The sequence below is a fragment of the Aotus nancymaae genome, unplaced genomic scaffold (assembly GCF_030222135.1).
Source record: "Aotus nancymaae isolate 86718 unplaced genomic scaffold, 86718_ANA_hifiasm-v0.15.2.pri h1tg000058l, whole genome shotgun sequence".
Lineage (NCBI taxonomy): Eukaryota > Metazoa > Chordata > Mammalia > Primates > Aotidae > Aotus > Aotus nancymaae.
Genome location: NW_026988472.1, coordinates 29,478,370 through 29,505,682, shown reverse-complemented (window position 1 = coordinate 29,505,682; position 27,313 = coordinate 29,478,370). Strand labels below are relative to the sequence as shown.

The 27,313-nt window shown below is 35.1% G+C and overlaps 1 protein-coding gene and 1 pseudogene across 2 annotated transcripts in view; one reads left to right on the top strand and one right to left on the bottom strand.

Moving 5' to 3' along the window:
• The window catches only part of IL1RAPL1 (interleukin 1 receptor accessory protein like 1), a 1,316,763-nt gene that overhangs the window by 818,394 nt on the left and 471,056 nt on the right, over positions 1-27,313 (top strand). The gene's annotated exons all lie outside the window — the stretch shown is intronic.
• Positions 25,352-25,470, bottom strand: LOC135270047 (5S ribosomal RNA; annotated as a pseudogene).

The window sequence follows — 27,313 nt, the reverse complement described above, 5'->3', positions numbered from 1 at the left end:
AAAAAAAACACAAAAAGCTGGGCGTGGTGACATACGCCTGTAGTCCCAGCTACTCAGGAGGCTGAGGCAGGAGAATAGTTTGAACCTAGGAGATGGGGGTTGTGGTGAGCTGAGATCGCACCACTGCACTCCAGCCTGGGTGACAGAGCCAGACTCAGTCTCAAAAATAAAAAATAAAAAATAAAAGAAATACTTTTTCAAAATGCAATTTCTGGATAGAGAGGCATATAAATTTAATTTGTTTTTATAAAAATTTCCAAACTATCTTCCCAAAAGATTTTACCGCTATACATTATTTCATATGCTGCATGAGAACGCATGTTTACAACATAGGGTATTATCAATTTGTTTATTCTTTGCCAGACTTATAGACACAAAGTAAGTCTTCAATATTGTTTTAATTATTTATTCTTTTATACTTAATTTGATAACTAATTCATTGAGTTTTTAAGTAAGAATATTGGCTATTTGCATATTTAAAGATTTCCCTTATCTTGTAACTTTTAGTCATTTTTTTAATGTTTTTTCTTTGTAGTCCTTATTAATCACATTGCCTAGAATACAATCATGTACTATAATGAATGTGTTTTACATCAAGTAAGATAGTATCCCTCTCTTTCAGGCTCTTTGGGACGTAGGAACCTAACTTTGATAGATAAGTGGCAATCAGCACATATAGCCTCATCACTTCGAGCAACTCTCCCTACACAAATTCCGTTAGTACTTTTCCAGTAGCTCACCCCAACACCTAAAAATGATCTTACCTTTGTACTAGTGGAATTGAGTATTTTACAGTTGTGCCTTTGGGAACTCTATAGGGTTCTGTGCCCATTTATTTCACAAATTATTTTTGCTTTCTTCTGAACTGACTTGGTATAAAAATAAAGATTATGATAACTATAGATATATTAATGCATGTAAGCTTTATAGAAAAATATTTTTATATAATAATATATTTTATAATAATTTTGTGTATAAATGTTTTTAAAAAATTTTTTTAAACTTCCAGTTTTTATTTGTCATAAATAATTCCCTTTTATTTAAAAAGAGCTCTAACATTCTAATGTATTCTTTTCATACTGAAATTTATAAACCTTCTCAGTTCCCTTCTCAATCACTTCTGCTCTCTAGACTTTGAACTGACATATTAATTTGATTTCTTTCATCTTTGTCTCTTTTGTAAAATATCATTAGGCTGAGAAAAATATAATGAGTTCATGAAGAGATTTTTTTTCAAAAACAGATATTTATGGGAAGGTAAAAATCAAGGAGAAAACTCAGGAGAGTCTGAACACATCAGATTAATATGATCATTGCTCTCATTGCAGTTAAACTCGTTCCAAATATTCTAAAGTGCTGGTCAAGTGAAGCAATACTTGTTTTCCTAGTTGTCACACTGTTTCTTTCCATTTCTCCAAAATTATTTATGAGATTTGTTATTGATACTTCTCAATACTTTGCAAATACCAACATTTTTCAAATATTTTGAATGTAATAATATATATTTGTAAAAAAAATGAAGACCAATAATTATGCTTTAGATTTGGGGACTTTGTTGAGAATCATTGACATAATTTGATAGTATTTCATTAAACCTTACAGAGTATACTTAACAAATACTCATCAATTATTGTTTCAATTTATAGTTTAGGTTGACAAAATCATTCTTTAATCCAAATAGAATTCCCATAATATAAAATACACTGTTTTAACCATTTCAAAATGTACAATTTAGTGGATTTTAGTATATTCACAGTGTTGTGCAACCATTACCACTGTCTAATTCCAGAACATTTCCATTACTCCAAAAATAAAACCCAAACCTTTGAATTCTGCCTCTCCTATCTCCCACCCCATTTCCTGGCAACAACTCATCTAATTTCTGTTTGTGGATTTGCGTATTCTGAATATTTCATATAAACAGAATTGTACAATAGGTGAACTTTTGTTACTAGCTTCTGCAATAGCATATTTTTAAGGTTCATTCATACCGTAGCATGTATCACTGTCTATTCCTTTTCATATTAAATAATATTCCATTGTAAGGATGTACCACGTTTTATTTAGACATTCATCACATTGATTAACATTTCTGTTGTTTCCACTTTTTGGCTATATGAATAATGCTGCCATGGACATGTGTGTACAAGTTGATAATGTGAACATGTTTTTAATTCACTTGGGTATATACATAGGTGTAAAATTGCAAAATCAAAAGGTAACTGTTTAACTTCTTGAGAAACTGCCGAAGTATTTCCCCCAACAGTTGCACATTTTATATTTAAATAGTACAATCCATATGTTTGTAGTGTATGAAGTTTCCAATTTCTCCACATTCTTATCAGCACTTCCTGATTTCTGGGTTTTTTGTTTGTTTGTTTGTTTTATTATTGTTGTAGCCATCCTAGTGAATGTGAAGTGGTACCTTCATTGAGGTTTTGTGCATTTGTTTTTAAATTGCTTGATTTATAAATGCACTTGTGGTTTTATTAATGGAATTGCTAATATCAAAATTATTTAAACCAGTTTCAAGTATGCTATTTGTCTTGTGACATACTACAAAATGTTGGCGATGGTTTTCTATTACATTTATGAAAGAAAAAGCCTTCTGATAAAGTTGAGGCTCTGACTGTATGTATTAAACTTTAACCTAAGTCACTATTTAAAGCAGAGTATTTCAACCTCTGAAGACCCAGCCTCACTAAATTTGCAAAAGTAGTTTTTAAAAAATTGTACTAATACATTTCTATGATAATAGAATGGTCACTTTGCCTTTTCAAACCTTGTATCTAAAGAACCCTGAAACGGGAAAAAGATCATGCTTTTATATAAACTTACTTGACCTGAGTTTCCATTAGGGGAAAAACACAACTTCTGATTGAAAAATGTATTTACATAATACCAGCATATAAACCATTCTTTCAGGGTAAGCGAAGCACATCTAAAAATTCCATTAACTCTATTGAACTGACAGTTATTATATTAAACATATTTTCATGAAACATTTTGCTTCACTGGAAGCAAGGCAACAAAAAGATAAAACGAATTAAAACAGTATAGGGGAAGAAGGAGAAGGAAAGTCACAGTCATGGTATATGTTTTAGATTTTTCTTACTGATGAATAAAAATAACTCATTTGATTTGGATTATATTATAGTAATTATAATCACTTTTCAAAAATCTTGTTCAAAATTGTTTAGTTTTAATAACAAAATCTACCATTTTCTTAGGAATTCTGCTACTGGGAGGTTTTGCAAAAGTTGCAAATGCAGCTTCGGTTTTACTAAGTACTGTGATTTTGCTTGCATTTTCAAGTACCTAGATAGAAGTTAGGGCTTAAGTTGTGTTTGCTAAAGTTTTGAGGACTTCTGAGAAAAAATGCGAAAGAATAGAAATATCTTATAATACTTCCCATACTCCCGCCCTGCTGCCACTTTTTTCCTTCACTTTTGCAGGAACAAAACCCAGGCGGCGATGGAGAGGAACAAAAACCTTTCCTTCTCTTTAATCACTTGAGAAAGAGAGTCAATCTAGTGATAGCTAAAATTACTGGGTTCTGAGTGATGAAGACTTAGCTATTTGAGAATGAAATAAAAATTTTATGAAGTGACTGAAGGCAAAATCAAAATTAAAGAGTTAACAAAGGGAAATATACAGACTAATAGGTCCCAAAGGAGATTTTAGAAAAGATATTATTTTACCATACTGTGTTATTTAAAATTGACTTTATGTTTGTGTATTTTTATAAAGTATTTGTATTTTTAGTAGAGATGGGATTTCACCATATTGGCTAGGCTGGTCTACAACTCCTGACCTTGTGATCTGCCCACCTCGGCCTCCCAAAGTGCCGGGATTACAGGTGTAAGCCACGGTACCCGGCCTATTAATATTTTGTTAAACATTTTTGTGTTTCTGTCAACGAGAGATGTTTGACATCAGATTCATTCTAGCTTCATAAAATTAATTGGAAGGCTTTCCATCTTCTCTTTTGGAGAGAAGAGGTAGTATAAGATTGATGCTAATTCTTATAAATGTTTCATAGAATTTTCCGGTGAAATCATCTGGACATGGAGATTTCTTTTTCGGAGTAGTGTTTTCATTATGAATTCAGTTTCCTTGATAGTTACGGGGCTATTCAAATATTTAATTTAATATTGGGTGAGTTGTGACAGTTCATGTTTTTGGAGAATAGATCCATTTTATCTAAGTTGCCAAATTACAAAGTGTAGAATTGTTCATGTTAGTCCCTTATTGTGCTTTTGATGTCTGCGGGGTCTATAGCAATAATGCCTGTTTTATTCTTGATATTGGTAACCTGTGTCTTTTCTCTTTTTGTCTTTGTCAGTTTTGCTAGAAGTTTATCAATGTTACTGATCTTTTCAAAGAACCAGTTCATTGCTTCATTAACTTTCTCTATTGCTTTTCCGTTTTCAATTTCATTGATTTCTGTTCTTGTCTTTGCTGTTTCCTCGTGCAGTTTGCTTTGGGTTTATTGTGCTTTTTCTTTTTTCAGGTATTTGAGGTGGGAGATTAGAGTATTGACTAGAGATTTTTCTTCTCTAAATAAGCATTTAGTACTGTAAAATTTCCTCTTAGCACTGCTTTGACTACATCTCATAAATGATGATATATTGTGTTTTCATTTTCATTCATTTCAATGCATTTTTTACATTTCTCGAACCTTTTTTTTGACTTATAGCTTATTTATTAGCCATTTCGTGTCCAAGTGTTTGAAGATTTTTCTGTTATCTTTTTGTTACTGATTTCTAGTTTTACTCCATTGTTGTCAAAGAAAATACTTTGTATGATTTCAATTATTTTAAATCAATTTTGGTTTGTTTCATCCCCTATCTAGGTATATGATCCATGGGACCTTAAAAAGAATAGGTTTTCTGATGTCTTTAAGTGGACTTTTCTATAAATAATGATCAGAAAACTGTTGATTTATGATGTTGTACCCAGTCAGCAGATGTGGATCTCTAGACCCTGAATAATCTAGCATAAACACAGTGGTGGTTTGTTAAAGGTTTGTTAAGCTGTTTGGACCCGCCATTACCCTTATTCCTGTTACCACACGTACCTCTCCTGTGGTCTGCTAAAATTTCCAGGAGAAAGGAAAGAAGTTTAGGCAGACTACAGTGATATGTGGCATCACTAACAACACAAAGCTAAAAAGTTTCCGATAGCAGTCATTTATTTCATGGTCAAGGGTCTAGAGTTTGGTTTGCTTTTAATTGATCTTGTCTGTGCTTACTTGCGCTCTACTGGACTATCCTGGATTCTAGGTTTCGGGTTAGATTCAAAGCTGTTCCATATGTCTAAATTCTGGGATTCATGCTGAAGGAGCAATAGCTATCTAGATCATGTTCTTTTCACGGGAAAGGATGTAAGTCTCAGAAGAGCTGACAGAAACTTGGAGTATCTCTTAAAGGTACAGTGTCACTTCTACCTGTATTCCATTGTCCAAAGCCAGTCATAGTAAAGTGCAAAGCTAGTGTTTTACAGGTATATACTCTGCCTATTTCAGTAGGAACACTTTTTGTGAATCAAAAAATCTATAAATTATCTGGTATCTCAGATAGAGATCATAGAATTCTATTCAATGATATATGTCCAGGGTTTTTCAGGTCACAACTTGAATTTTATTCAGAGAGAGAATAGTCATTTAAAAATAAGGGAAAAAAAACCTGGGGACAGAAATTTTAATTTAACTTCAGAGAAGCCATGTAGCACCCGATATTCCATGTGTTCACAGGGTGGCATAGAACCATCCTTACCCACATGGAATGATGGCAATAGTTGTTTAGAGTCCATTCAGGAAAGTAACTGGTTGCAGTTGAAGTAGTACTTTTAGTCATATGGACACTGGTTCCCCATGAACTGATCTAGAGCCACCAAAACATAAATACAGACTATTGAGCACAGAAGGAGCCAATAATGACTTTCAATCACTCCTTGTCAAAATGGTTTGAATTCAAACCAATAATTCATTAAGAGAGGAGCTACCTCATTAATAGTTTTCTTAGGTCAAGATCAAGAAAAATGAGGAGCCATATTAAAAATTGTTTGTGTTTGCAAGCATTCAGGAAAATGACATTTGAAACGCTGTTACCAAAACAAAATAAAAGCAGCTAAATTATAATTCAATTAGAGTCTTTCCAATATTTTTCAAATAAAAAAGAGCAAATTTCACTGAAGAAAATCAATGAAGGAAACCATTTAGAACATGCTTATTGCTGTTTAACTTTTGTCAGTTGCAAGAAAGGGAAATAGTTGAAATAGTGACAGTAAATACATTTTAAAGTTATTACTTGTTTCTTCTAATTTTCTCTACCTTATTGACTTCTCATTTCTGTAATATGGCAATAAACAATATGTAAAGAGCTCAGCACTGGATGTGATTAATGTATGCAGTAGCTACAGTTAAAACATTCTTCTCTACTGATGTCTGTGTCATGATTCTCCCTTTTTCTCATTTTCCTTCAATGTTGATTTGCCTTCTCTTACTTTTTCCTTCTATTATTATCTACTTTTTACAGCTTTAACAATGACGCTGCATATCTTTCACTGGCCTCTCTTCCAAAGAACCCATCCTACAAATATACCAGCTACCTACTAGACATGTTCACTGGTATATCTCCATGTTGCTCTAACAGCTCCCTTCCTTTATTTTGTATTCTGTCTCCTATCCCCTTCCATCTAAGTAACCAAAATCAACTCACTGCTTTTGATTTTCTAACTTGTTAATTCTGACACCTGAGTCAAAATCACTATTGTCTTTGATTTTTGCCTGCGGATACTTCCATGTTGAATATGTTTCTGCAAACTTCTATCAGATAAATGTACCTGAAGCATACTTCTCATTGTGTCATTTTACTGTTCCACACGAATGTAACCATTGCTGATGTATACTGGGATGTGAAAATGTTTGGGACTCACTGATTAATGAATAAGCATGATTAATTCTTTACAGCTGTGTCCCTATACTCACTGGTGCTAGTCTTGGAGATCTGGTGGGAAGAATAGCTCTTTCCCATACTGCACACCTCTCCTTCTCCTATTGGGGTGGATATTTTCTCAACACTTTATCCTCAGACAAATGGTTCCACCTGCTTACTTATATCCATAAGATCTTCAGATTTCATAGTTAGCTGATGGCACCCCATTATTTTAGTTTGGTGTGAGAATGGAAAGACTCATTCTATTGTACAGTTTCTGCCATTTCAGTATGATTTCATTGGGAAGTAAAGTAAGAAAAATAAATGTTCTTATTTCAGCATTTTATATATATTTAACATCTTTATTTTGATAATTTTCAACTTAGAAAAGAGTTCACAAAATAATACATAGAGTTTCTGTGTACCCTTTGTACACCTTCTCCAAATTTTAACTTATATAATCATAGTACAATTATTGAAGTCTGAAAATGAACACTGATTTTCCACTATTAACTAATTTACAGATTAATCCTATTTTGTACAGTGTAATGGTCAACTATTAATATATTTACTACATTGATCCAAAGTTTTGTTTTTAGAGCCCACATAGCCAAAGCAAGACTAAGCAAAAAGAACAAATCTGGAGGCATCACATTACTTGATTTCAAATTATACTGTAAGTCGTAGTCACCAAAACAGCGTGGTGCTGATACAAAAATAGGTACATAGACCAACGGGACAGAATGGAGAATCCAGAAATAAACCCAAATACTTACAGCCAACTGATCTTTGACAAACCAAACAAAAACATAAAGTGGGGAAAGGATACCTTTTCCAACAAATGGTGCTGGGATAATTGGCTAGCCACCTGTAGGAGAATAAAAGTGGATCTTCATTACTCACCTTATATAAAAATCAACTCAAGATGGATTAAGGACTTAAACCTAAGACCTGAAATTATAAAAATTCTAGAAGATAGCATTGGAAAAACCCTTCTAGACATTGGCTTAGGCAAGGATTTCATGACCAAGAACCCAAAAGCAAATGCAATAAAAACAAAGATAAAATAGCTGGGACACAATTAAACTAAAGAGCTTTTGCATGGCAAAAGGAACAGTCAGCAGAGGAAACAGCAACCACAGAGTGGGAAAAAATCTTCACAATCCATACATCTGACAAAGGACTAATATCCAGAATCTACAACTAACTAAAACAAGTCAGTAGGAAAAAACCAAACATTCCCATCAAAAAGTCAGCTAATAGACATGAATAGACAGTTCTCAAAAGAAGATACACAAATGGCCAACAAACATATGAAAAAATGCTCAACATCACTAATGATCAGGGAAATGTAAATCAAAACCACAGTGCGACCTCACTCCTGCAAGAATGGCCATAATCAAAAAAATCAAAAAACAGTAGATGCTAGAGTGGATATGGTGAACAGGGAACACTTCTACACTGCTGGTGGGAATGTAAACTAATACAGCTGCTATGGAAGATAGCGTGGAGATTCCTTAAAGAACTAAAAGTAGAGCTATTTGATCCAGCAATCCCACTACTCGGTATCTGCCCAGAGGAAAAGAAGTCATTATTCGAAGAAGATACTTGTATACGCATGTTTATAGCAGCACAATTCACAATTGCAAAATCGTGGAACCAAGCCAAATGCTCATCAATCAATCAACAAGTGGATAAAGAAACTGTGGTGTGTGTGTGTATATATATATATATGTGTGTGTGTGTGTGTATGTGATAGAATACTATGCAGCCATCAAAAGGAATGAATTAACAGCATTTGCAGTGACTTGGATGACACTGGAGACTATTATTCTAAGTGAAGTAACTCAGGAAAGGAAAACCAAACATCGTATGTTCTCACTGATACGTGAGAGCTAAGCTATGAAGATGCAAAGGCATAAGAATGACACAATGGACTTTGGGGACTTGGGAAGAAGATTGGGAGTGGGGCGAGGGATAGAAGGCTACAAATATGGTGCAGTGTATACTGCTCACATGATGGGTGCATCAAAGTCTCACAAATCACTGCTAAAGAATTTACTCATGTAACCAAATACCACCTGTATTCCAATAACGTATGGAAAAATGAAATAAAAACAAAACAAAAAAACCACAAACTTTTGCTTTTACTTAATTTAAAATAAGGAAATTTTGTAGGCTGGGTGTGGTGGCTTATGCCTGTAATCTCAGCACTTTGGGAGACTGAGGTAGGAGGATCATTTGGGCACAGGAGGTCAAGGTTGCAGTGAGCCATGATCACACTACTGCAGTCAACCTGGGCAACACAGCAAGATCCTAACTATCTCAAAAAAAAAGAAAAGACATTTTGCACTTGAAAATAGACGTTAATCTTTATATTGGTAAGTAAAATAATAAAATACACTGAAATATTTTTCATTCTATTCTTATTTTCAAAAATTTTATCTTTTACTTATCTAATTATTATTTATCCTAGTTGACTATTTTCATTGTACAGAATAATCCCCACCATTATATAATGAAACCTTAGCAAATTTTTGTTCTTTACAACCTAAAGACTAAGAATCCTTAGTAGAATCATATGGAAACTCTTGCATAGGAACCAAAGAAATGTGTCTCATTCAGAGTAGAAGTGGGTCCAAGAAATTTATTAGGAACTGAAGTGTGTGCTTTTGCTTGCTCTCTCTCTCTCCTCTCTCTCTCTCTGTCTCTGTCTCCGGATAAATCTTAGTGCTCAGAAATTATTAAAGATTAACTTACTGAATATGTTAATAATTTATTCAATACTCAGTATTTTTTTCTCTATATATATCTCTTATTCAAAACTTTTTCTCCCCTTACAAATGGCAACGTTATGACCACCATAACCAAAGTAAGTCATCTTCCAGCTCTATTATTCACCATAGTCTAGAAATTTCCATTTGTGACTCTTAGTTCATAATGCAAAAGAGGAATTTCTGAACATTACTTGTTTTGGGAGGGCAGACCACCGATATTGTGTCACTGGCTTGTATATCAATGCCTTTCATCCCTCATGTCAGGTCCTTACCTCTGACTAAACCAAACTAGCTATATCATTTAGTCTTTGCTACATAACAACCATCTACCCCAAATACAGTAACTTACATAATAATCATTCATTTGCTTATAGAGTGGGGTTGTCAATTTGGGATGGACTAAGTTAGAATGGCTTATCTCTGCTCTACATGAGGTCAGCTGAGCTCACTTATGTGTCTGGAGATTCAAGTATCCTGGCTGAGCTTCTCTTTTTATGTGTTCTCTTATCCTCATGGAGCTTTGTTTAGGCTCATTATTATGTTGATAAAAGTGGTCCCAGAAACAGCCAGAGAGCAATCCCCAATACAGAAGTACCTTTCATGTCTCTCTTTGTGTTACTTTTGCCGATGTCGGTGTCCCATTGACCAAAGCAAGTTACATGGGCAGGCATGCTCAGATTCAAGGTAGAGAAGTAGATTTTACCTTATATTAGAAGAAGTTGCAACACCACATTGAAAAGAGACATTCGGCCAGGCACGGTGGGCCATGCCTGTAATCCCAGCACTTTGGGAGGCTGAGGCAGGTGGATTACTTGAGATCAGGAGTTCAAGACAAGCCTGGCCAATATAGTGAAACCCCATCTCTACTAAAAATACAAAAATTAGCCAGGCGTGGTGGCGCATACCTGTGGTCCTAGCTACTTGTGAGTCAGAAGTGAGAGAATCGCTTGAACCCAGTAGGCGGAGGTTGCAGTGAGCCTAGATCATGCCATTGCACTCTAGCCTGGGCAACAGAGCGACACTCCATGGAGAAGAGAGGAGAGGAGAGAAGACAGGAGGAGAGGGAAAGGAAGGGGAGCGGAAATTTGTGGCCTTTTGAAAAATCTGTCATTCTAGGCCAGGTATGGTGGCTCACACCTGTAATCCCAGCACTTTGGGAGGCCAAAGCAGGAGGATCACTTGAGCCCCAGAATCTAAGACCATCCTGGACAACAGAAAACAGAAAAAAACCATCACACTAATCTAGGGAACCCAGGTATTACAATGTAGAACATAACTATTTAGGACAAAAGGGGATGTGGACAAGCATTTCCCCAGTCAGGCTTGTGACTTAGCAGCTCCAGAATATGGCTGATACAATGAGGTCAGCAGGGTGTTATACTTCATTTGTATTGATGCAGTTTATTTTATTAATAATTATAATGATCTCAACAAGAGAGTTATGAAACAGGTTGAGGAAAGTATATAAATAAAAGGCACACCTGCCATCCACAGTAAATCCTTTGATTGTAGTCTAATTAAGACTAGATAATGATTGAATATCATTGTCCCTGATGGTTATTTTGTAGTACAGACAAATTAAAAAGGTGGTATACTTCCTGGTATGAGAACCCACATTGGGAGAAAAGACAAAAACATCATCATGATGAACATTAATTGGGGTCAGTATTGGAAAAATGGGAATTTATTCTAGCTTTCCTTTCTTCACATTAGCCTTGTGGGCTGAAGTTGGACATTTTTTGGTTTCACTTGAAAATTGCACAGGTACTGCCCACTGTGTGCTGTTATAGTGGGTAAACAGAAACAGTAAATTCCCAGTAGCTAATGCTTTGCCGTGTAAAGGTGGAAAATCCATTTAAAAGTAGTCATATAAACCTGTATTTTCTGGAATGTTTCTAAGATATTAGAATTGGACACATCCATAAAACAGATTTCTCTATGAGGTCAGCAGGATGCCATACTTCTTTCCATGCACTAAAAGGCACACCTTGGTTCTGACAGGCTTAATAGTCTCAAAAAGTGAACACTCCAGTCTTCACTCTGTATAGATTCACTCCCAGGGAGAGAAGGGATTCCACTAGTGAGCGGAAAATCAATTGCTGAGTTTCCGTAGCTACTTTAAATTTTACTTACCAGTAGGACACCATTATCTCTTTGGGAACCCCACTGGCCTAAACATTAGCTCCCTTTTCACCAGCAGGGTCAGGCCCTTGCTGTTTCTGAGTTAGGAGTTCGATCCAATATACAGAAATGTCCTTATTTTTAAACATAGAATTGCATATAGAAGTGTGTTGGTATTCCTTAAAGATAGTTGTTACAAGAGAAAACCTACAAGGAAGTAGACCATAACTGACCACTGCCTGACCCATTATATGACTGTAAGTTTTAGTCTCTATAAAATAATTGCAATGGCTTTGTGCGTTAAAAATAACTATTTATATTCATTTGAGTGAAATACTTGTTATTCTATGCCCCAGTTCAGTCTTAGGAGCCATGAAAAGCATATGGCCTGAAGGTTTTGAGTTCTGATTTTAACAGGTAAACCCTCCTTTGACTTAAAGGGGAAAATGACCTTTACCATGGTAAAATTCTTGTAACAAAGTTGCTGTTCATTAAGTATCATTTATGAATTCCAAAATTAATCTGAAAACCACATGATAATTTTTTAATAATTCCAGTACACTAAATACTATAGAAAACTGCTTAAATTGAGACAAACTAGAAATAGCTACCAGTTGACTGAGTACAACTTTTAGTTGAAAATGGTACAGTTGTCCAAGATGTGTGATACAGTACCAAAAGGTTCTCAAGACTTTTTGTTCTATATATATATTTTTAATTAGAAAACTCACTTTGAAATTTTTGACCTGTCAAAATAAAAACGTACCTTGAAAAACAATAAAGAGCTAGCTAGTTAAACATTGAAAAATTGTAAAATGTTAAAAGCCTCCCTGGTGAGTAGGAACTTCATTTTATTACATCTGCGACAAAAACAAACAAACATGCAAACAAACAAAACCACAGATCTTTGATAGTCATTTTTTGTTTATTTTTAGTAAGTCATGCTGTATATTGTGTCTCTTAAATTAGGGTATATCAGACAATGCTTAGACTATTCTGTTTAGAAACTTAGAAAACCATTTTTTAAGAGGGAACAAGACCAATATGAGCTACGTTAAATAATCACCTAAAAATAAAAGGCAGTTTCGGTTCTGCTGTTTCCTAAGGCTTGGTTAAACCACATATAGCCTATATAGTCTAGAGACTAAGGAACAACACGTACCTTGATGTCAGGTAGCAGTTTTCTTTCTGTGAGATGCTACTTAGAGGGAATACATCTTTAGGGCTAACAATGCACCTGACAATTTATTGCAGTGAACATATTAATAATCATTTAGCGGCCGGGCGCAGTGGCTCACGCCTATAATTCCAGCACTTTGGGAGGCCGAGGCGGGTGGATCACGAGGTCAAGAGATCGAGACCATCCTGGTCAACATGGTGAAACCCCATCTCTACTAAAAATACAAAAAATTAGCTAGGCATGGTGGCGCGTGCCTGTAATCCCAGCTACTCGGGAGGCTGAGGCAGGAGAATTGCCTGAACCCAGGAGGCGGAGGTTGCGGTGAGCCGAGATCGCGCCATTGCACTCCAGCCTGGGTAACAAGAACGAAACTCTGTCTCAAAAAATCATCATCATCATCATCATCATCATTTAGCAACATATGAATGGTTACACACATAGTATGCTCTGGGAGAAACCAATTATGCTTTCATTGTTTAGCCATTTCCTCAAGAAATAATGTCCAGTATAGTTTAGAATGACCTTAGAACATTTATACCGTGGTGTGCTGAAGCCAACTTGTACCAGCTCACAAAAGACTAGTAAATGGTACAAATCATTGACCTATCTCCCTCTCAGAAAAAAAAAAAGAGTTATTAAATATTCATTAGTATACCAGTGAATTTTTAATTATATATAGTTTAAAAACAATTGGATTCTATATGATCTTACTTTGAATAAATATCTATCTTTTTATTGTTCTTATTGTGGACTCTCAGTGTAAGTTGTTGAAATCAACTAAGCACATTTCTAAGAATAATTTCTCTTAAAAAACATGATCCATCTGTCCTTGTGCATATTTGCTATTACATCAAATTGTACCTCTTAGAGTGCCCGTTAGTATACATGCATTTCTATTATGCCAGTGTGTGTGGAAACCCCTTTGTTCCCCCTAAAAGACATGCTTTATCTTGCCTTTGAAAACAGAATTTCCAGTTGATTAGTTTTTATTGCAAAGCTGCCTTTCACACTTTCACATTGAGGTAATTATATGCACCTCATATTGTTTTTCAAAAAAGATATTTCATTCATTGCCTTCCAAAAAAAAAGCAAAATAATTTTTTCCTCTAAAGAGGGACATGAATTTCTGTGTTTATCCATGAAGTTTACAATTGATATATGTATTATAATTGTCCTAGAAACACTTTTTTGCAATAAGATATCTTTGTAATTATGCGTCTAGGATAATTTTTTGTAAAAAGCACTAATATTAAAGACTGAATAGTGTTTGCATGTCACAGAGCTTTCTTTAGTATTATTTGTTTTACTGCAGGATTCAATATAAGGCAGATATCTTGTCTTACAAAGTTTATTATAGAAAGAGTCCTTATACCATATTTTCACTTATGATGTCCAAACGTAGGATAATTTATTCAAAGAATCTCCTCCTTTGAGCTCCAGTAACACAATTCAGGTTATAGGAAGTATCACCCTGAAACAGAATTGTTCACAGACTCATTTGTCATTATTTGAAGAATAAATGAACGAATACTAAGAGCAAAAATTAGTGGCATAAATCAGAAATTCATTCATTAACAAAAGAGAATACCTAGCGTATACTTGAACAGTTAGGGTGGACATCATTGCATTGATAGGACTTTCATGGACATGGAGTTTATAAGTGGAAAGGACAGGAAATGTCCTGGGTAGAAGAAATTGCATAAGCAAGCATGCTTAGGTATAACTTCAAATGCATTTAAAGTTCAGTAAGGGACCAGGTTGGTTGAAGTCAAGATTCCCAGAAGTTGCTTCTGGAGAGTTGGAATGATCTTAGGTCATAGGATAGACTGAAAGTTTATCCTGTTGGTCATGGGGAACCACTGAGATTTTACCTAAACACTTGATTTAGAAAGATTCTTTTTTTTTTTTTTTTTGAGACGGAGTTTCGCTCTTGTTACCCAGGCTGGAGTGCAATGGCAGGATCTCGGCTCACCGCAACCTCCGCCTCCTGGGTTCAAGCAATTCTCCTGCCTCAGCCTCCCGAGTAGCTGGGACTACAGGTGTGCACCACCATGCCCAGCTAATTTTTGTATTTTTTAGTAGAGATGGGGTTTCACCTTGTTGACCAGGATGGTCTCGATCTCTTGACCTCGTGATCCACCCGCCTCGGCCTCCCAAAGTGCTGGGATTATAGGCGTAAGCCACCGCGCCCGGCCCCCGATTCAAAATAATTTTAAACATACGTGTATACTAATGTTTACTAGGACTCGGATATACACAATACAGAAAGTAAATGCAGAAAAGAAATAAAATATGCAGTGGGTGGTTGAGGAATACAAAGACTTTTAAAAGATGTTTCAGGTATTTCAGTTCTCAGAGAGAAATGGGAATAGCCAACATTTATCCAGTAGCCCTATATAGTAGTATAGAACTTGTCATTTACAAATGTCCTAGCTAGGGCTGCTTTGGAACAATACTATAGACTGGGTAATATAAGCAATAGTGATTTATTTTTCACAGTTCTGGAAGTTGGAAAGTCCAAGGTCAAGATGCTCATAGATTTGGTTCTTGAGGACGGCTGGCTTCCTGGCTTGTAGATAACCTCCTTCTCTCTTCATTCTCACATGGCAGAGAAGGAGCTCTCTGGTATCTCTTCTTCTTATAATGGCATGTATCCCACCATGAAGTCTTGCCCTTAAGACGTCATCTAAATCTAATGATCTCCCAAAGGCCCTAACTCCAAATACCATCACATTGGGGGTTAATGCTTCAATATCTGAATTTTGAGGGAACATATTCAGTCCATGACAACAGGTATTACCATATTTAATATTTACAATGATCCAATGACAGGTACTATTCTTCGCATTTATACATAAGGAAACCAAGATGGAGATAGGTTTAAAGCTTACCCAAGATTAGTGGCTGCAGGGTGAGGATGTTGGAAAATGGTCAGGGTCTGAAGCCAAACAGATTCCTAGGAAAATATTCTTAACTCATTTTCTGGGTTTAAGTAGGGTATTAGCAGTTTAATTATGATGTGGCAGCAGTTATATGTAAGTATGAGTTCGTGAATGTGTTTATCTGTCTATCTGAGAGACTGAGAGAGTAGAGAGGAAGGAAGAGAGAGCATGAGCAATAATAACAGAAGTTATGATAGTAATTTACCACTCTTGCTATGAAGTGTGGATGTACTGTTCTAGATGTGTAACTAAAAGGAATAATATTAACCGGGTTCTTTTAATCATGCCCACCTGGTGGTCATTTTGTAAACTCCCACAGCTCTTGTGACAGTATATCTCAATAATAAAAAAAGTCTTCAAAATCTGTATTGGGCACCATGTGTAAATTGCATCTTTATTCTTCCAGGAATCTCCTCTAACAGTGAAGAAACCAATTGGTGAAGACCAATAAAGAATGCTTGTTTTAAACAAGAGTAACTTATGCATACACAGGCGCACACACACACACACACACACACACACAGAGAGAGAGAACATAGGAAGAATAAAATCATCTTATTTTACAAAACACCAGCTGTGTTCCAGTGTTCTGTCTATTGAAAATGAGAAAATATTTGACTAAAATTAAAAAGAGGAAGGAAATAATTTAAAAATGGACCAAAAAAAAAAAAAAAAAAAAACCAGTCAGGGGAAGAAAGCTATGTTGAGGAAATTCTCTTGACAGCCAATATTATTTTTAGCATTCCTAATTCAACTTCCTTGATAATATCAGCAGTTTTACTATTATAATCTTAATGACTTGGGAAATGCAAGCTGGATAGAAAATGTCAAACTGGAAAGGAAAATTTCAAATGTTTTGCTTTGTAATTAAGGCTTGACAAATATAAGTCAATTTTAGCATAATAGAAAGCTCAATTATCAAGTAGGGACATTTAGCTAATGTTAGAGATAAAAAAATTAGAATTTATAATTGAATACATTCTGAGATGGCTTCAGTGTGCTAACATGTTTTTAAAAGTATGATAAGTCTTAAAAAGATTCCAGGAGTGGATATGCACATGTGCACATACACATACATTTACAGCTATCTGTAAAGGTCCAGAGAGTTAATATTTTAGGAATTTATAGGCCACATGGCCTGTATCACAACTACTTATCTCTGCTGTTGTAGCATGAAAGCAGTCATAGCCAGTATATAATCAAATGAGCGTGGCTGTGTTCCAATAAAATTTTCTTTACAAAACCAAACAAAGAGCTAGATTTTGTCCACAAGCCATAGTTTGCTAAGCACTGATCTAATACGTATTCATATATTTCATATAGAGAGATAGCTTCTAACTAGCAAGCAGTAGTAATAGGTGTGTGTACCATTTTAAGCCCTCAAAGAGCTAAATCATATCCAATCATTCAACCTTTTAAAAAAATAAAAATTCATATATTTTATATTTTATCTGATGCAACCATTCCTATTAATATTTAATTCAAATGAAAGTTGTTAAAATGAAGTGGCATTTTCATATTCAAAACTACTTTAAATATATTCATGCTTGTCAGTGCCTCAAATAGAATCTGTGAAGAATGCTCATAAAATAGATCCTAAATTTTGTCAAATAAACTTGGAAAATAATTGCAGAATACTTATTTACCACTTATAATATATGATTTAGCTTAACTAAGGTGCCAATATTTGTATATGATAGCAAGTTAGCTAGTGGGGGGGTTGGCATTTATCTTAAGAAGCCACGATGACACTAATAATTGATCAGAAATAGTCAAGTTCAAAGGAAGCACATTCAAAAAACATGGGAAGTTTATTTAGATACAAGATGGAAAATGGTTGACTCTGTCTATACCTAATAGAAAAAAAGAGAATTTGTAGTAATTTTCTTTTCTTTTCTTTTCTTTTTTCCTTTTTTTTGAGAAAGAGTCTCACTCTGTCACCCGGGCTGGAGTGCGGTGGTACGATCTTGGCTCACTGCAATCTCCACCTCCTGGGTTCAAGCGATTCTCCTGACGCAGCCTCCCAAGTAGCTGGGACTAGAGGCACCCACCACCAGGCCCAGCTAATTTTTGTATTTTTAATAGAGATGGGGTTGGACAGGCTGGTCTTGAACTTCTGGCCTCAAGTGATCCACCCAACTTGGCCTCCCAAAGTGCTGGGATAACAGGTGTGAGCCATTGCACCAAGCATATAGTAAATTTTTAAAAGGCATTTTAATTGGTAATTTTATAGTAACCTGGGATGCAGAATTGAATTGTTTTTATGAATTAATCTCCAAGGAGTCATTTGAATTTGTTCTCTCTGTCTCTCTTTGTGTGTATATATGTACACATACATGTATATGCATATATATATATTTTTTTCTATGTAGCTTTATATGTTTTGTTCCATTAGGCAACCTGAAAAACATAAATGTTAAAAAGTTATTTGTGAGACAGTGACCCACGTTAAAAACAGTTATCATTTTTGTTTGTCATTCCTCAGAACAAAACTGTATTTGGTGCTTCAACATAATAGAAAATTAATTTTAAAAATAGAAAAATAAACTTAAATATGATTTTCCCAGTAGTCCTATAGTTTATTTTAATAAGAAAAGAGTACAGCTTTCAATGCAGCATTGTTCTAAGACTTTTTGTGCATATCAGAATTTGGATTTGTGTTTTTTTTTTTTTAAAGGAAAAGAAATACTTGTCATGGAAAAGTTATTCAGTTAGTCAAAGTCAAAATAACCAAGAGTAGTCAAATAAGTAAATATAACGTGGGAGTTCTGAAATAGAGATAACAAAATAATTTTGTCAAGTTTCTAAAGTCTATCATTTCTGAAGTGGGCAAAGCTATTATAAATAAAGCAGAATTATATCTACTTTTCTAAATACTTAATTGTATGCAGTAATGCATACAATTTGCTTTACTTAAGAAGGTGTCTAACTCATCTGATTCTTTCTTTGTATGTTTTAGATTAATTTTCTACAATTGACTCTCATTCAGGTCTAGGCAGAAAATTATTGGTGTAGAAAATATGACCATTCCAGTGAGGTCATCTATTACATGTGCATGTAATATATTGCAGCAGGTCACTGGGACAATGTCTCTTTGAGATGGCAGTCCCCTTGAAGTCATTGCCAGGGAATATATTTCTCTTTTATTTAATATTTTATGAGACAATTTAGGGAGGGGATTTTGTGACTTATCTGTTCCAGAAATTATACCTTACAATACAGAAAATGATGTTTTTCCTTGTGGATGGTGTAGCTGTGTTAATTTTTGGTTTTGAGATGCTTTAGGGTAGAGACCACGTTTTTTACCTCAATGAGAGCATGGATTTTTGTATGTTTCATTCTCGGCCATATCACAAGTACCTATAACAGTGCCTGGACAAGAATATGTGTTCAATAAATACTTTTGAATGACAGGATTAACCTTTACGTTGCCAGCAGAAACTTAGGACAAAGCCATGGTAGATAATCAAAAAGTACCATTAAATTAAGTGGAAGGAGCAATTATGAATAAATAACTACCTTACCACTCCCCACAATGGGTCTGGAAATTCATCCTTGTAAAACCACGGAGAGTGTTCCTCTGACAGTGACTATAGATTTTGTGGGGTTTTTCTTTGTTTGTTTGTTTTTTTGAGATGGAGTCTTGCTCTTTCGCCAAGGCTGCAATACAGTGGCGCTATCTCTGTTCACTGCAACCTCCGCTTCCTGGATTCAAGTGAATCTCCTGCCTCAGCCTCTCGAGTAGCTGGGATTACAGGCACCTGCCACCACGCCCGGCTAATTTTTGCATTTTTAGTAGAGATGGGGTTTCACCATGTTGGCCAGAGCTGGTCTGGAACTCGTGACCTCAAGTTATCCCCGCTCTTTGGCCTCCCAAAGTGCAGATTTTGTTTCTTTCTCATATAATGAGAAGCTGAGTGCAATCTAAATGCTGTTAGAATATCCCATTCTTACTCAATATTGTATTTATCATTATTACTTTAAAGAAATGAAGGAAAAGCTACTTTTACTTCACATACAATATGTGAAGTAAAAGATACATTTGGTTTAAATGTATTTATGACTATATGATCATACTCTAGGAAGTAATTAAAAAGGAAAAAAATTCCAAGACACATAAATAATTGGGTTTTTTAATTATTGTGTTTGTAGTTTACTTTCAACATTAGTAAACAGTTATAAGAAACAACCATTACCATTTACTATAACTGCAGCATTACAAAGGGAGAAATAAAGATTGTTGACCTTGAAATGAGTGTAAGATCATCCCCAGTAGCAGATCACAATCCAACAACTTTCAACTCTGGCTGCACATTGACATCATCTGGCGGAGCTTTTAGAAATTTTTTTTTATTATATCTAGGTCCTGCCTTCAAAGATTCTTCACTGTTGTTTGGACATCTGTACATTTTTAAAGCAACCCAAGTGATTCTATTGTGCAATTATGGCTGAGAAGTTCTAATTCTCTTCAAATTGCTTTTCTCAGATAACTTTAAAGGAATTTTGAAAAAACATGCACTGTCTCCCATATTTTAAATATAAAACATTTCATCATACATTTAAACAGTTGCAAAGAATATACATTCCTCTGCGTTATATATGTGTTCTAAATACATTTTTCTTGAAATTTTGAATTGGATATTTAACTCATTTGGTTTGTGGGAAAAGATTAAGACAGAGGTTTGCCCTGAATTTTTTTCCTTTGACAAAATAAAGAACTGCATCTTTCAATATTTTCTTTAAGATACCTTCAATGAACTACCCAAATGTTCAGTGCATTATTTAATGGTCCTTTTGTTTGATGCCCTAGAGGGTTTTACTCCCTGGAGCAATATGCTTTGATAAGATTTGCTATAGTGAGGTATGTCTTTCTTCTTCAAAGTAAGAAAACTGTGGTTAGATAAGAGAAGAAGCATATTATCAGATCAATTTTAGATGTGTCTGAAAGCTGAAGATCTGGAAATAGATTTCCTTAAATATGTTCATGTCTGTGTGCTCCTTGAAAAGTCCTCATATCTTAGTGTATGTACCTCAGTTGGAAGGTAGCTGTATTAGACTTGGAGCTGGCAATTTGGAGGAAGACAGAGAAAAGGGGACAGGCATGAGAATTGGCTAATCCCTGGTGGAATCTCCAAACTGACCAGCAAATGGATAGGTTTGTTGGGAATAAGGTGAGAATTTTTAAATTAGGGCCATGTGTGCATCACATATCATAGCAAAATAGAAGTTCAAAATTAAGCAGACAAGCAACAATCTAAGCACAAATTTATAACAGCAAAAGAACCAGAGTTGGAGAGAAACCAGGGAGGTAGCCAGGAATCAGCAGGAAAAAATTCTGAAGGGCAAGTAAAGATGGGAGAATGAAGTAGAAAAATTGTTCAAAAATCAACAAAGCTATATGGGGAATAAGATAATACAATAAACATGGCTATACCACCAATGAGAGATGCCATCACCAAAGAGGTGAGGATATATGAAGCTCGCCTGTCTCCCATTTTTTCATGTCTGCCCTTTGGAGTAGGAACAACTTCTCATGCATTGTAGAGGCCAAAACCAGCATCTGATAGTTCCATCTTTTTGGTGTGCAAGTAGAAAGCAGGAAGGAGGGGGCAGATCCCAACATCTGAAGTCTGGTGAGTGCACAGGAAATGCACTTATGTTCACTGAAAAGCATACAGCATTGCTATAGATGACATTGGCTGGAAATATGTAACTACAAAAATGATTCACAGATCTTTTTTTTTCTGAAATCAATTAAAATAAAATCTCAGGGGGAAGGAGAGCATCAGAGTAAATAGCTAATGCATGCAGGGCTTAATACCTAGGTGATGGGTTGATAGATGAAGGGAGCCAGCACAGCACACGTTTACCTATGTAATAAATAGGCACGTCCTGCACATGTATCCTGGAACTTAAAATAAAATTTAAAAAAAAAAAAAGTAAGCGGGGAAAAAAAAAATGTCTTATAGAGACAAGAGACTTTTTCTTTTCAATAAATTTCTTTAGTTTTTGTTTTAGCAAAAACAGAGTTGCAACAGTTATCTCTTCAATAACTGAAAGTGTCTCCTTAAGCTTTAAGTAGTACTTGAAATCTTAAAAGAAGATGATTTTTTCCAACTCAGTGAGATTATAATATACACTCCAATGACTTTATAAAAGGAAAAGTAGAGTGTTAATTGTCAATTATATGTAAGTGTTGAAGCAAAGGAACTTTTACCTTGAATGTTTTTACTTTTTGGCATCAAAATAAATGTAAAAGTTCTATGATATTTAGGGAGGATATTTTAAGTTTCCCCTACCCAAGAAAACTGGATAAGGATTAATACAAACCCCCTCCAAAATATTAATTTAATTAAGTTGTTATCCAAAGTGTTGAGTTCACACTTGAGGCCCTTACATTTTTATATTGCATGGCATTTGTCTTTTTAATTAAAAAACCCACAGTTCTATCGCATTGCCATGGGGTTCATTTAATTTTCTATTTAAAAGTAATTTTATTTAATTTAATTAAAAATGTTATTATTAGTGTAAAAAAGAAGAAAATCCTCAGTCATCACTCTTTCCTTCGTTATTTATTCACATTATTGATTAAGGTCTGTCTAGAACAAACGACTGATAGCACTCACTGGATGATAATGAGCCTTTCCAAAATTATACATTAGACATAAAAGAAAATGTATTTATTCCTTTCAAAGGCGGTAAAACACTGCGAAAATTGGGGTTTCCTTGCTTTGAGGATCATAGAAAAGAAACAACTGAAATATTTATTCCCTTTTAGAAAATTAACAAAAAGCTGACAATGAAATTTCCTTTTGAGAAGCCCGTGTCTACCCAAAAAGAGGAAAAAAAGTTTTCTAATAAGCCTGAAATTGAATGTCTTAAAACATCTTCAACTCTAAGTCGAATTTCATTAAAATATTTTGTTGCACATTTTTGAAGTGGCATTACATCTTGCCCTTTGGAAATCTTAGCTTTAAGAAATGAAAGAGGTAAAGGGTATTTGAATTATAATCATTGTCTAAGCCAGGGTAGGTTTTCTGGGGTGGGAGTACAGAGAGATGAGTCAGGTGGGGGACTAGTGGTCATGGCTAACTGCTATAAAACTTATATTGATGCCATTCATTTGGGTGACATAAGATTGGATATGGGCTAGGACTTTGGTTGAAAGGAAATTTGTTTACTTGGAAGTGTTCTAATAGGAATTTGCCAATCACAGAATACAAAAAAAAAAAAGAAGGGAATCATTCATTTTATTTAAAACCTTTGTTGGACATCTACTAAATGCTGTGATCTGTGCTAGGTGCAGAAGATATAACAAAAATAGTCAAAACCGTGACTCTCATGGTCGCCAGATTGAAAAGGGGCTGATCAGTTACAGAAGACAATGCTTCCAAGGCTTTAATACCACCCACTTTTTATTTACATTTTATGAATCCATTTTGGTTAGCAAAGGGAGTGAAATGATGTTTACATGCATATTTATATCACTATTTACATAGGATTATTTCTAATTTTTTCTAATAACACTTGAAATTACATTTTAAAATTATTTTATGGAAGAATATTGAGCACAAGCCACTTTATTAAAATAAAATCCGAGCTGATATGGTGGCTTACTCCTGTAATCCCAACACTTTGGGAGGCCCAGGTGAGAGGATGGCATGAGCCTAGAAGTTCACAACTAGCCTGGGCAACGTAGTGGGACCTTGTCTCTACAAAAGATAAAAAATTTAGCCAGGCATGTTGGCATGCACCTGTGGTCCCAGCTACTCAGGAGGCTGAGGAAGAAAGATCACTTGAGCCCAAGAGATACAGTTTGCAGTGAGCCGTGATTGCACCACTATACTCCATCCTGGGCAAAAGAGTGATACCCTGTCTCAAAATAAGATGAGATGAGGTAAAATAGATAAAATAAAATAACTTACACCAGCTTTTATTTACCTCTATTCTTTCTTTTTTTTTTTTTTTTGCCCAAAGCATGTATTTCCTTTAACTTCTTTTCTTTAAATTTATTTCAGATGCAGGAGTACATACACAGGTTTGTTACATGGGTATACTGTACCCAGGTAGTGAGCATAATCCCCAGTAGGTTGTTTTTTGACCTTTCCTCCCTGCCCTAAGTAGTCTTTAGTGCCTATTGTTATTATGTTTATGTTCATGTGTGCTCAAAGTTTAGCTCCCACTTACAAGTGAGAACATGCAGTCTTTGGTTTTTTGTTCCTACATTAATTCACTTAGGATAATGGCCTCCAGCTGCATCCATGTTGCTATGTATGCCATGATTTTGTTCTTTTTTGTGCCTGTATTGTACTCCATGGTGTACTACACTTTCTTTATTTTATCCATCATTGATGGACACCTAGGTTGATTCCATGTCTTTGCTATTGTGATTAGCATGGGTGAAGAAAATACAAATGCATGTGTCTTTTTGGTAGAATTATTTGTTTTCTTTTGGGTATATAATTAGCAATGGGATTACTGGGTTGAATAGTAGCTCTGTTTTACATTCTTTGAGAAAATTACAAACTGTTTTCCACAAGGGCTGAACTATTTTACATTCCTTCCAACAGTGTATAAGCATTCTCTTTTCTCTGCAGCCTCACCGGCATCTGTTATTTTTTGACTTTTTAATAGCTGTTCTGACTTGTGTGAGATGATATCTTATTGTGGTTTTGATTTGCATTGACCTGACATTAGTGATGTTGAACATTTTTTTCATATGTTTGTTGTCTTCTTGTACATCCTTTGACCTTGAACACTTGACCTCAAAAGTGATCTGCCCACCTTGGCCTCCCAAAGTACTAGGATTACAGGCATGGGCCACTGTGCTGGGCCTTGTACATCATTTGAAAAGTGTCTGTTCATGCCCTTTGTGGTTTTTGTTTGTTGATTTGATTAGGAATCTTAAGTTCCTTATAGATTCCGGATATTAGACCTTTGTCAGAAGCATAGTTCGCAATTATTTTCTACCATTCTATAGATTGTCTGTTTACTCTGCCGATAGTTTATTCCGCTGTGCAGAAGCTCTTTAATTAGGTCCCACTTTTCAATTTTTGCTTTTGTTGAATTTGCCTGTATTCTGAAAAATCCTGTGACGTACCATGAATATTTTGTTATAGTAAGTTAGTCAACACATTTGAATAATTAGCTCAACATCGGGAAATATGGACTACTGCCAGATGGATACAAGAATATATACAAAGAGAGTTGTACTCCTGGGGCAGTCAAGTTGCACACACACATTGTTCAAATGGGTCCTTGGACCATGTCAAATCACACTGAAGTAAACAATAGTTGGTGATTAGATTAGGATGAAATAATATTATAAAATCCATAAAAGTAATTACATAAAACTTTTATCTTTTTTTCTATATTATTTTATTTTATTTTAAAAGCCTACAGCAGCCGGTAATCCCAGGAGGTCTCCCATCCAAGTACTAACCGGGCCCGACCCTGCTTAGCTTCTGAGATCAGACAAGATCGGGCATATTCAGGGTGTTATGGATGTAGACTTGTATAAAACTTTTAAATGGCAAAACCACAATAACTTTTGCACCAACCTAATAAATAGTTGTTTCTCTTTATTAGGACATGCCAATATAATAATTAGCCTTTCCCTGGTCAGTATGGTCTAGATCAGAGATGAGACAACTTTTTTTTTTTTTTTTTTTTTTTTTTGAGACAGGTTCTCGCTGTGTTGCCCAGACTGATCTTGAACTCCTGGGATCAAGTGATCCTCCTACCTCAGCCTTCTAAAGTGCTGAAATTACATGTGTGAACTACCATTCCAGCCTCAGAAAACTTTTTAATGTAAAAGGCTAGCTAGTGAATGTTTTCAGTTTTATGGGTCATGTGGTTTGTGTCACAACTACTCACATTCATGCTTTGTGTCACAAATATTGAGTAAATAAATGCTTATAGCTGTGTTTATATAAAACATGATGGGGTAGATTTGGCTTGTGGTCCATAGTTTGCCAAACACTATCTAGACAACATAAAGCTTCAAAGGAGGAAGATAAGACATCAAATTGGGGCAATGAGAAAGTATTTCATTGAAGAGGTAGCATTTGCTATTATTCTTGAAGGCTGGGAGAATTGTGGTAAGCTAACATTGTGGAATGATTTCTGATGGAGAGAATATGTATAGTTTAAGAAATTGAATTTTTATGAACATTGAGCATTTCGTTATGGGAGAAATGTAGCCTCTGTGGTGAGGAGTAACTGTGGATGAGTTAGAAATGTGGATTTACTTATGTTTTAGAGCTTCCAGTACCAGGATGAGGAACTTGTACCTAGCTTGACAGGCAATGGTAGACCATTAAATAGTTTATATCACAGAGGGATTTGGTAGAAATCACACTGGAAGATAGTCATTCTAGGAGTGGTGTGTGGAATAAATTAGAGAAGTAAGGGATTGTAAACAAGGGAGCAGATTAGAAGAGTATCATAATAGCTTATAAAGGAGACAATGAGGATCCCTACATAGTCAGGTAAGAGGATTTCTAAATAAGAGGCTGTTGAGGTGAACTATAACATTCTAAAAATTATTTTTAATTGACAAAAATGCTGTATATAATTATGTACAACATGTTTTGAAATATGTACACATTGTGAAATAACTAAATCTAGATAATTAACATAAGCAATACTTCACCTACTTATCACTTTTGTGGCGAAAACACACAAAATCTACTCTCAACAATTCTAAAGAATCTAATACATTGCTAATAACTAGTCATCATGTTGTATAGTATGTCTTTCGAACTTATTTCTCATATCTAAGTAAAATGTTATATCTTTTGACCAACATATTGCCCCCCACACCCCTGGTAACTACCATTCTACTCTCTGCTTCTAAGACTCCAACTTTTTTAGATTCCACATATAAGTGGCATCATGAGATATTTGTCTTTCTTTGGCTGTAACGTTTTAAGGATTAACAACTGGGAACCTAAATTATTTCCAAGTTTTAGTCCCACCATATGCACTAATACTTTTAACTGAGCCTGCCTATTTCATGTTTCTAGAAAACTATTGAGTAAAACAACTGTCTTCTATATATTCTGTCTTTTTCCTAAGTCATTACCTAGGGACTAGAACCCTGCCTAGATCTCTATACCCAGTGCTTCAAGCCTTACTATCTTGTAATATTTGCCTGTATGAATTTTTAAGTAGCAAACTCAGCTCCCCTGAGATTAGTTTATGTCTCCCCACCTAGGGTCTATTGCATCTTTGGTCTTTGCTCAACTATCACTGGAGACATTCACATTTGCTGGGTGGCATTGTACTGACCCGTCATATTGATTTGTAACATTTAGCCTGTGGTTGGGCAAATTCTTCCTGCAACTATTGTAT